Source organism: Urocitellus parryii, chromosome 13 (genome assembly GCF_045843805.1).
Source record: "Urocitellus parryii isolate mUroPar1 chromosome 13, mUroPar1.hap1, whole genome shotgun sequence".
NCBI lineage: Eukaryota > Metazoa > Chordata > Mammalia > Rodentia > Sciuridae > Urocitellus > Urocitellus parryii.
In genome coordinates this window covers 59,404,546-59,415,273 of record NC_135543.1, presented here as the reverse complement: position 1 = coordinate 59,415,273, position 10,728 = coordinate 59,404,546, and the positions used below count along the sequence as shown (strand labels likewise).

At 50.3% G+C, this 10,728-nt stretch overlaps 1 pseudogene; it reads left to right on the top strand.

Moving 5' to 3' along the window:
• Positions 1–1,043: 1,043 nt before the first annotated feature.
• Positions 1,044–10,429, top strand: LOC144249967 (NUT family member 2F-like; annotated as a pseudogene).
• Positions 10,430–10,728: the final 299 nt, after the last annotated feature.

Genomic DNA, 10,728 nt, shown 5'->3' with positions numbered 1-10,728 from the left:
TGCATGGGTAATGTAAATAAAATTTATTCAAAATCCCTTGTACCAAAACACCATGTCCAGAATGTACAAATATCCCTCCTCCATTTCCCAACTATAACAATCACATTGCAAGTGCAGAGAAAACTACCCAAATGCCTTCCTTAACATAGCCCATATGCAAACACACATGTATCCAAACTCCCCAGGGTGGGTTTGTGGGAAAAAATGTATATGCAAGACCACCACAAGTAAAATATTACAAAAACCAGAGCTGACTTTCCCTAGATCTCCAATATCCACACAGAACAAGAAGATGACCATCACCACTTCGTCTGACCCACACTTCTGAACACATACCACGTTCTCGTCAGGCAGTTGAAACAGAGCAAGATCCAAATTATGAATGCATATCAACACATTAGGGACCCCACCACCCCATCAAAGGAATAGCAAAAACAACCAGAGCCCTCTGAACTCCTACTAACCCTCCAGGACCAGCGAAGCATCTCATTTTCTCACCCAAATAACCACCCCGTGATCTCATGCCCATCAAAACGGAAGGAAAACTTCCTGGCACCCAGAAATATCCACAGGGGCCCCCAACAGCCCACCAACGCATACGTGAGACCATACCATCAATTTCACTGCCGCAGTACACAAGCACCACAAATTAATAAGACCACATGACTCTCTTTATTGCACACGACTTGTAGTCACACGGTTCTCCCATCATCATTTAGGTGCTCTGTCCAGATGCGCCCACCAACAGCCCACCTACGATGGCCCGTCAATCACGGGGTGACTACAGCAGACTCAGCACACTTGGCTCAGTGTGTTCCCTTCTGCAAAGTTGCTAAGGACAGGGAAATGAGCGTCCTTCAGCTAACAACCCGCATGCCAGCTGACAGTGTCCCCAACATTCACAGGTTTCAGGCGGAACAAGAAGATGACAGTCACCACTTTGTCAGACACCTACAGGAGCCTCAGACCTGCTGACCAAGACTGCGCTTCTCAGGCACCAAATAGGTGCCCTGGAGCCGGGTTTCACACAGGCTGCAAGGGACATGGATGGAGGAAGCTTCGACGTGGGCCCGCACTGGCCATCTCGCCCCTCACTGCCAGGCCTGCTGTGGGCGGCCTGCATCCCTGGGGAGGCAAGGCCGGGCCTGGGCTGTCTAGCGAGGCACAGGGGCCAGAGGAATGGGCAGGGACACAGTGGGGACGGAAGAGGTTCACGGGTCCAGTACCTAGAGGCTTATGGGACTGAGTCTGGACGCCGCCATGGGAGCCCAGCTGGCCATTGGGAACCCGCTGTCTGTGCTCGCACCTGTGCCTTTCCCCGCAGGAGCCCCAATGGACGCTGGAGCCCTTGGATGGCAGCCTGTGAGCACGCCCTTCCATCCAAGCATGTGCTTAGGCGCGAGGGATGCAGGAGGGACACTGGTGGTCCTGCAGGAGGAAGAAATGGGTCGGGAAGCCTGCAAGGTGTCTCGGCAAGAAGGGTCCTCATAAAGAGCCTCTGGGCTGGTCCTTCTTTCAGTGGGAGCACCTGAAATGAAAAAGTGATTTTTGTAGTTACAAACTGGTCATGCCTACAGTAGAGACCAGCTTGCTGCAGTCCTTGGAAGCTAAGGAAGCTCTCTACCCTGTGCTCCTTCCCATGGCCAGTTTGCACAAATTGAATTTGACTAGTGTTATTATATGAGCACCTGTGGTCTAGCAGTTTGAAGCAGTGCAAACTGATTGCATGGGGTAAGGGCTGAAGCTCAGTAGCAAAGCACTGACCAAGAGTATACAAGGCCCTGAATTTGACCTTGGTTTAGCAAATAAAATTTGCTTTGAAAATCTGGTCTCCAGCATTCATTACAGTGTATGATTATTTTTTAAAAATTTAAAAAACCTGTGGAATGAGAACATAGTTTTTCTGCAGTGCATATTTTATATCACTGCTTCAAAAGAAATAACAAGGGAAGAAAGAATGAAAGAAACTTCTTTTTAGTGCCTGAGTATCATGGTTTGGCCCCCTCCTGCCATTTATTGAAAAGACTTATAATAAGGTGTTAATATTTCATGAACACCAAACTGTGTGTTTTGCAAGCCAGGGATGGGATAAAAAAAATCATCACCAACAAAAACAACAAGAAAAAAACACTTTATACATAAAACACAATCCGTACTCCACAGTTTTTAGAGTATTGACTGTTTATACCGGTGATTTTGTGCTCATGAGAGCCATGGTTCACTGGTCCTGCCCATCATTGGAAGCAAAGATAATTTGGTTGTTGAAAGAGAGGGCCACCTGTCACACCCCTTTCCTGTGGATTTTAAAAACTACTTCAAAATGTCCCGGAGGCACACACCACTTGTGTCACCCCTGAATTGCCTGAAGGGAACTCAAAGTTCTTCTATACCTATTAGAGCTCTTCCTGGAATGTCTTCCCAGCCCCCCCTCCACCCAGGCCAGCTGTCCTTGGCCCCCCCCCCTGCAGAATGTCTGGATCCAACATTCCACTGGGGTTTACATTTAAACTTTGGCCAGCTTGGCTCAGTTGGACCCTGAGCATCTGTTACAGACAGGTCACTCTCTGGGTCCTGTACTGACGTTTCCCACTGTGGAGACTGTGAGACACTGTGTCAGGTGTCCTGCCTGACCTTCAGAAGGAGGTGAGCCTGGACAGTCAGGGGTCTGTTATCTGAGGGCAGTCACTCCAAAAACCCTTGGGAGTAAGAATGGAGCACTTACCCTCTGGTCAACTGGCTGAACAGAAGTAAGGGAAGGAAAGAGCCTTAGACAATACACTTGACATGGCCCAGGAAGCCCCGGGAAGACTGATACATGGGGAGGAGGGCTCCTAAGACCCAGGTCCAAACTAATCCGGGGAAGTACACTGGGTCAGCAGAAAACAGGGAGGCCACGGGATTGATTCCTTGTAGAATGGACACAGGTCACTGCAAGGTTTTTTAGGCAGTCACAGATGGTGTCACAGTGAGGGCTTCCTGGAGTCAAGATGCTGAGCCCTGTGTCCATTCTTCAGACACATGGAAGCTGCCTGGGATATCATTCTGAGGGGATTGACTGAGAGTCTCAGATCATAGGTGGGCAGGGGTAAGAAGTGTTCTTAGCTAGAAAACTGCCCAAAGGGGATCTCAATGACCACAGATGCAGTTTGATATAGTCTCTGTGGGTGAGGCTGCAGGGCACTCCAACTGCCATAGCCCAGGGTCCCTCACAAACTTCCTGCCCAGGAAAACTTCTCCTTCCATTCAGACAGCAGGTGTCATTGATTCCAGAAGGGCAGGGAACCCAGGAAACCTTAGCCAACATAGATTTGGGCCTCTGGGGGATCTTCTGAATCGTTATCACTTTCACACTCTCTGTGTGTAGCCTCAGCTCATTGCTTTCAAGTCAACACAGAAGACTTTGGCTTATCTTCATGGTTTGGTGGTACTCCATGATAAGGGAGCACATGTGGGGTGTTCTTCATTTTCCAGGATCAGGTTTGAAGATGACTGGGTTCTTTTGAAGATAGGAAGGAGTATAGCACACAGTTAGGAAGGGGCTCTACTCATATTGTCATTGGAACTTAGGCAGCTGTCCTGATTAATACATGCAAGTGTTGAAGTGTGGTACACCTCCCATTCTTTGACCTCACTCTGCATAATGTCCTGGTGAACAGGAATGTGCTCCCAACAACCTTGCTACAGGTAGCAGCTGGTGCAGGCCTGAGTCTCTGTGACACTTCCCTTCCCATTATTAGGAGTGCAAAGGAAAAGGACATCAGAATGGCTCTAATTCCCAGGCCCAATAAAAAAATGACCAGCGTTTGTGAAAACCTCTGGAAAACCCCAATCCTCACCATCCCATCAACTTCATAAACCTCAGTAACATTTGTTAGTCAGCCCAGGAGAGGATCTCCGGGACTCAGTGTCTATCACATAGACCTCTTCCCTGGGAAAGGAGCTCCCTGCATTATGGCAGGAACCAGTGAGCACTAGGATCACAGATGGCCAGGACCTGTCCCCCATTAGTGTTTGGTGTGGGAAGTGCTGGGAGAAGCACCCACATGCTGGGCAGGATGTGCTCCTGGGTGAACTACAGAATTCCTCAGCCTCTAGCTAGGCAGACATCTAAATCAGGTGTTTCTTGTTTGTGTGTGGATGCCTAGGAAAAAAGTGGAGGGGTATACAAGGAGTATTAGCAAAAGGAAGGCTGAGGAGGTGATGGGGGAATAATTTTTAGAACCTGTCACCTTCACAAGTGACCCTAAAGTCCCTGCATCTGCCCTGGAGAAGATCCCTTTCCTGTTGGTGAGAATGAGGAGGGGCATGGTGCCACTGAATAGAGTCAAAATGATCCATTTCTAGGGAGTCACCTAGGAGGCCAATGGAGTGTCTGCAAAGGATGCACAAGGGGCCTCTCAGAATCAGGGAAAGCTGAGGTGTAACAGTCAACTGGGAATTCTGGTGTACTGAAAATGAGACTTCTCTGGGTAGAACTATGACTAAAGGAACACAGCATGAAATTCACTCAGGGACATTTGCAAACTGCACAATTTCCCTGCCCAAGGGCCCTGAGCTGTGAGCATTTGTTCTCAGATTTCCACTGAGTAAGAAACTTGGGGTCCTCAATCCTGCTGTCATTTTCCCTCCTCCATTCTCTGCTTTGCTTTGCCTCCACAGCATCTGCATCACGAAGACCAGACATGAACTTCAATCCTGGTGCCCACATGTCTGCGTTCAGGGGCCTACCCTTTCTTCCCACTGCCCCTGTGCCAACACACCAGCCATTCTGGGAGCTGCCCCTGGCACCAAGGGTGACTACACCTATCTCCCAGGGTAACCCTCTAGTGCTGTCCACTTACCCTGGACAATCATATGTGCCAGGGCTGTCCACCTTTGGAAAACATGGGCCACAACTGAGGCCAGTGGGGCCTCCTCACATTCAGAACATTATCCACACTCAGGCACCCCTCAACTGGAGGGCCCCAGGGGCCTTCTGTGGGGGTGTGGAGCATCCTGCTCCATTCCTCACCGCATCTTCTGCCCTGAGGACCACTGTCCCTGCCTCAGACAGTGGAGGGATTCAAAACTATGGGATCCACTGGCACCTGGGCCTTCGCCCTCCAGCACCACGACCATTTGCCCAGATGGCCCCCATCATGTTCCCAATGAATGTGCGCCAATGGCCAGGTACAGTGTATGGGGAGGGCGCACTACCCACCTTCCCAGCTGCAGTGCCACCAGATGACTCCAGCAGACCTCCCAGCGTGTATGAGAACTTCTGGCGCTGGCAGCGCTTCAAGACCCTGGTCCGCAGGCACCTTCCTCAGACTCCTGATGTGGAAGCACTTTCCTGCTTCCTCATGTGAGTGTTCTCCTCAGGCTCCCCCTTGAGCTCTGTGAGGAGGAAAAGCACGGGTTGGAAAGAGGAGGCTGGGATGTAGGGGAACTGGATGAAAGGTCCTGAGGGTGAGGGGACCAGCTGAGACCCCTACATTCCCAGATGTATTCCCCTCACACCAGGGAATGAAACGTGCCTTATGTCAGGTGCCTATCACAGCCCTGTGAGTGAAGGCAATCTTTGTTTCCAATGATCATCAGCATCACATGGAGGACTCAAGGTCAGAGGAGGTTCCTGGGGGTAATGTGGGCCAGGAATCGAAGTTGGCTGTCTGACTCCATGCCTCCCTCAGTCATTTCACCTTCCACCATAGACCTGATTGTTCTCAGCACAAGGGACATCCCAACCACAAGTGGGTTTAGTGGTGCTGGCCCCAACACAGAAATCTATGGCTACCCATACACATTGTCATGAACTCCTGATCAGGACCCTCTGGCGATGTCACACTCGAGGGGAAGCTGTCTTTGGATACTGCATGGGCATGTTCAACTTTGCCCCAGTTTGTAACTGCTCCCAGGCCATTCTGTGCACTGTCTTCAGTCAGCCTGGGACACCATACATGATGCTATGGAAAATTTGTGAAAAAACAAAAAGGCATTCCTTTCTCACAGTTCTTTACTCAGGATTCCCAGGTAAAGGGTAACTGACCTAAAATCCCATGATTGCTCTCTCTTCTCCTTGCTTGAAAAGACAGCTGGCTCACCTGTGTCCTCACAGTGTCTCCTCCTTCTCCCAGAAGAACACTAATGCCCTCATGAAGCGCCACCCTCAGGATCTCATCTAACCTTCTAAGCACTAAATGCAGTCTCCAGACACCATTCCATTGGGGGTTAGGGCTTCAACAGGTGAATGTTGGGGGATAAAAACATTCATCACATAGTACACCTCAATGATATTTGAGGAATCCAATCACAATCAGGCTGGTCAATGCAGCCCTTGGTGTTAAAGTTTTGTATAAGTATCCTGGAGTCCCAATGTCAATACTTGGAGTTGAACATCATGGGGCAAATATAACAAAGGTAGGAAATTATGTTGTTGGTCTACTGATAAAGGAGGGTGACCTTGTGGACACTGATCCTGATGAATTCCAGCCCAGTGCTTCGGTCTCTGTCCTGACGAGTGCCCACCATGACCATGGAAGAGGGCCTGAGGAAGGGTTTGAAGGAATGGCAGCGCACCAGCAACTTTGATCGGATGGTCTTCTATGAGACTGCAGAAAAGTGAGCCAGTTTTCAAGGCCCAGAGCCTACTGATGGGGGATCATGGTTTGCACAGCAAGGTCTGGTACAGCCTGTCACCTACCTATGTTTGGGCTCCGAGGCATCTAGCTCTCCAAATAGTGGCTCCTTCTAGCTTGAGGCCTGGGCATTCTCTCAGCAACAATCTCAGAAATTCCAGGCTCCATACTCTTGATTCCAACTCTGCCTTGAGGTTCAGGGTCAGGATGGGGAGGAGGTACCATCCCAGCCAGAGGGTCTGCTGCTGCTTTGCTGGCTCTGCAGAGGGGAAAAGTTGCACTAGATTCACTCGGGCCACCTGCCTGGGAACTGGTACCTCTTTATAGAGTGAGGTCCAGTATAACTCATCAAAGTGGCCACTACTTCAACCTGATGTTCCAGAAGAGGGTGGTGGTGGGGAGTGCATTGTCAGGGCCAGCCACCACCTCAGGTGCCCCCAGGACATGTCTCTGGTCCTTACTTCCTTTGCTCTATATAATCCCAGCCTTTCTAACAAGGGAAGGGAAGAACCGACCCTCATTGGAAGAAACCCAAAGTTCTCAGCTTAGCTTTCACTTCCACATGACCCTGCCTGTAATTTGGTCTCCCAGGTGAGCCTTTCAGGGCCCAAGGTCCCAGCCTCAGTACCCCTGAATTGGGTCAGGACCTCTGGTGTTCCCTGATATAAATCACATCCCTGACCAGTTTCTACAACTAAACTGATCATGTGGTTCCTGGCAGAAACAGGAGAGAGGCAGAACAAGGATCAGCTAGGGGCCCTGCCTGGGTCCCTCAGATCTGATTCCCTTAAGGTGCTAGTTGACGTAGTGTTTCCCGAGAACTGTAGTTCTTCCTCTGTAACAGCTCCCTCCTGTCACTGGCCGGACCTACTCCAGGACGCAACTCCACATTCCTGCCACTAGCTCCTGACTGGTAGCTTAGAATACTCCATAGCCTAGAATCCCACACCAGCACCTGCCTGGTATGGCCAACCTGATTCTCAGCTCAGCCTGTGCCTGCCTTACCCAAATCCCATCAAGGTTCATGGAGTTTGAGGCTGCAGAGGAGATGGAGGATCCAAGGATGCAGTTGTCAGGGGTCTTCCAGTGCCAACCTCCTCCTGCAACTCCGAGGCTGGAAATCCGAAGGCTTCCAGTCCCTGAGGTTGTCCAACAGCCAGGTAGGGTACCCACATTCCCACAGTAGTCCAAGATAGTGTCCAGTGAAAAAGGCCAAGGCAAGTTGTTGTCCCAAATAAGAACTTTTCCTTCAGTATTGGAGATTCACTCCAACAAGAAAAAAAGCCCCTAACACCTGAGGTCCCTGCCACCCAGCTATGAACTGTGTATTGACTGGGCCAAGTACAGATCTCCTTTCTCTCCTTGTCTATCCAAAGAAACAACACAAGATCTGCCTGGGACTTGGGTCCCGGTAGGGTAGAGTGCATGCAATACCAGTCACTACAAATGTCCTCCCACTTGACTCTCCTAGATGTTGCATCTGGTGCACTATTATATCCCTCGGTTCCTGGGTCAGGATGTCCTCATGCCAGGTTAGGTCCCCTGAACCCTGCCTACTACCAAGTGTTTGGGATGAACATGGAATCCTCATTCACAAACCACTCTGGTCCTCCCTGTTCTAGTGTGCACCTCCAGAAAGACCAACCCTAAGGTATGGTCTGCCCGCTCATTAGCAGCCAAACCCAAGGCACCAGAGACCAAGGTGCCTGAGATAAAGGCACGTAAGACCAAGGCACGCAAGAACAAGGTGGCCAAGACCAAAGGGCCAGAGAACAAGGCACCCGAGGAGATCCCACCTGAAGCTATCCAAGAGTACATGGACATCATGGATGAGCTATTCGGGCCTACAAACTTTGCCACGTGGGAGCCCTCCTACTTGTCTATAGAAGAGCTTGCCGCAAACTTGGGAGAGGAAGGACTAGAGCAACAGCCAGTACAGGATGATTTACACCCAGATCCAAGTCTCCTGAGCTATGTTGATGAGAACTTTGTCAACAAGGTGAGCTGGGCCTACAATCTTGGTGTATACAAGGTTTCGGCACTCATGGAATTGAGTTTCCTGACTTAGAATCTCAGATGTGTATGTGTGTGTGTGTGTGTGTGTGTGTGTGTGTGTGTGTGAGAGAGAGAGAGAGAGAGAGAGAGAGAGAGAGAGAGAGAATCTGCATGCACATGTGTGCTCTCATACATGGGTGTAGTTGGTAGTTGGGATATAACAACCCCATGGTGCAAATGATCATGGGATTATTATTGCTTCCTCTTTCTCCTAGAAGTCTTCCTGTCTTGGGGCCATTTCCGCCCAAGGTCACTCACACTCTCTTCCTTCTCATCCCATGCAGAGAATATGATTCATCCTCGCTTCCTGGAAGAAATGCTTTCCTCCAAACCATATATAAATATCTTGGCCCTAACAAAAGAACTGGAGCAGCAGGAAAGACTCACCACTGACCAGGTAGAAAGCAGAAGGAAGGTCTCCCAGCAGACCAGGGGTAGGTGGTACAGAAGAGAGGCAGGGATACCTGATAAAGAAGTGCAGGGACACTAGGAACAACAGGGGTTGGGACGAAACAAAAGGTAGACAAGGAGAAAGGGGCACCAGGTAGAACAAAGGAGGTAGAGACACGAGGTTTACCAGGGTTTCAGAACAGACACCAAGGCACAGAGCAATACATGGCAGACTAGGAGACAAAGGGACACAAGTATACAGGAAAGGGAGTTACCACAGGTGGAGAGGGGAGCAAGGGATAGCATGTAAATGAGGAAGGCACAGGACCTTACTCATGTGGCCCAGAGGATGTTATCATTATCCTGTCTGTGATGGCTCCCTGAGTGAGTCTGTTCCAGGATACAGGATGTAGGATGGAAAAAAAAAGGAAGGAGACATGAGAGCCATGAAAAGGTTCAGGATATCAAGCAGAAAGGAAGCCCAGGAGTGTGGCCAGCAGACACTCAGTGTGTTTTTATGAGACCAAGATGAGTAACAGGTCCACTTCCCACTGAAATATGATTGTCCTGATCCCTGTGGCCCATTTCATGCATGAAGAAGAGTTGGCCAGTGTCCATATCCTCCTTCAGCTTGTGAAGAAGCACCTTTCCAGGTGCCTCAAGGTCATGATATGTCCCAACAGGACACAAGAGCTTCCGAGGCAGCTGCCAAACAAGGTGCAGAAAAGCGGAAACATCACACTGATCAAGGGGCCAGCATGGAGGACTCGTCCACAGAGGTGGCTTCCCAGGTCGTGAAGAGGAGCAGGACCGCTGAGCCAGAGTTGCTGGGTTCAAAAGACACTGCTATCCTCCAAGGCTGTCATGGGTCTTCTTCATTGGGGACCATCCACTCCAACCATTCTCCCCAAAACTGCAGATCCTCCTCCTCAAACCTTGGGAACAAAAGTGTAGTGGGTCCCAGAAAAGCCACTTCTTCTGGGCGGCCACATAAGACAGCCAGTGGCTGCAGTGTGGACGATGACCTCCAAAGCCTGGATTTCCTCCTTAGCTCCCAGCACCACCTGCTGCCCTGGGAACTGTCCCAGAGTCAGGCCCCTCCAATAGAAACCCTGTGCTCAGGAGATCAAGCAATCCAGGCCCCACCTCCCCAGAGAGGACTCCTCAGCTCCCACCCTCCTCCAGGTGCCATGTCCATGAAGAGTGCTCTCACTGGACGCACATGCTTCATGAAAAACACGCCCTTCACTGGGCCTCCCCTCCAGGTCATTGGAGGGCAAGATGTGGATCTGGAGCTGGCTCAAACCTCACAGCCTCAGAAGAGGAAGTGCACATCATCAGGCAACCAAAAGAAGAAGAGGCCCTGAGGACAGTCTTGTTGACTGGTGGCCTCTGGGGTGGCTGCCCCTCAGGCAAGATCTCACCTTGCTTCATTCTGTGTTGGAAGGTCCAAAGGTTCTTCATCACATAGGACAGTTCCTGTGGGTTCTCAGAAAAATGTAGGGAGTGGGAGGGTATAGTAAATGTAGAAAGAGGGTAGGGGGAGGTACTGAGAGGGGAGGGTCACAATGTTCAATCCTGGGTGGGAAACTGTACCTTGTTTGGCTGTCACTGGGAATAAAGGCAGTTTGGTAGGAAAAAAATCTCCAGCTTCTGCCTTCTGCCA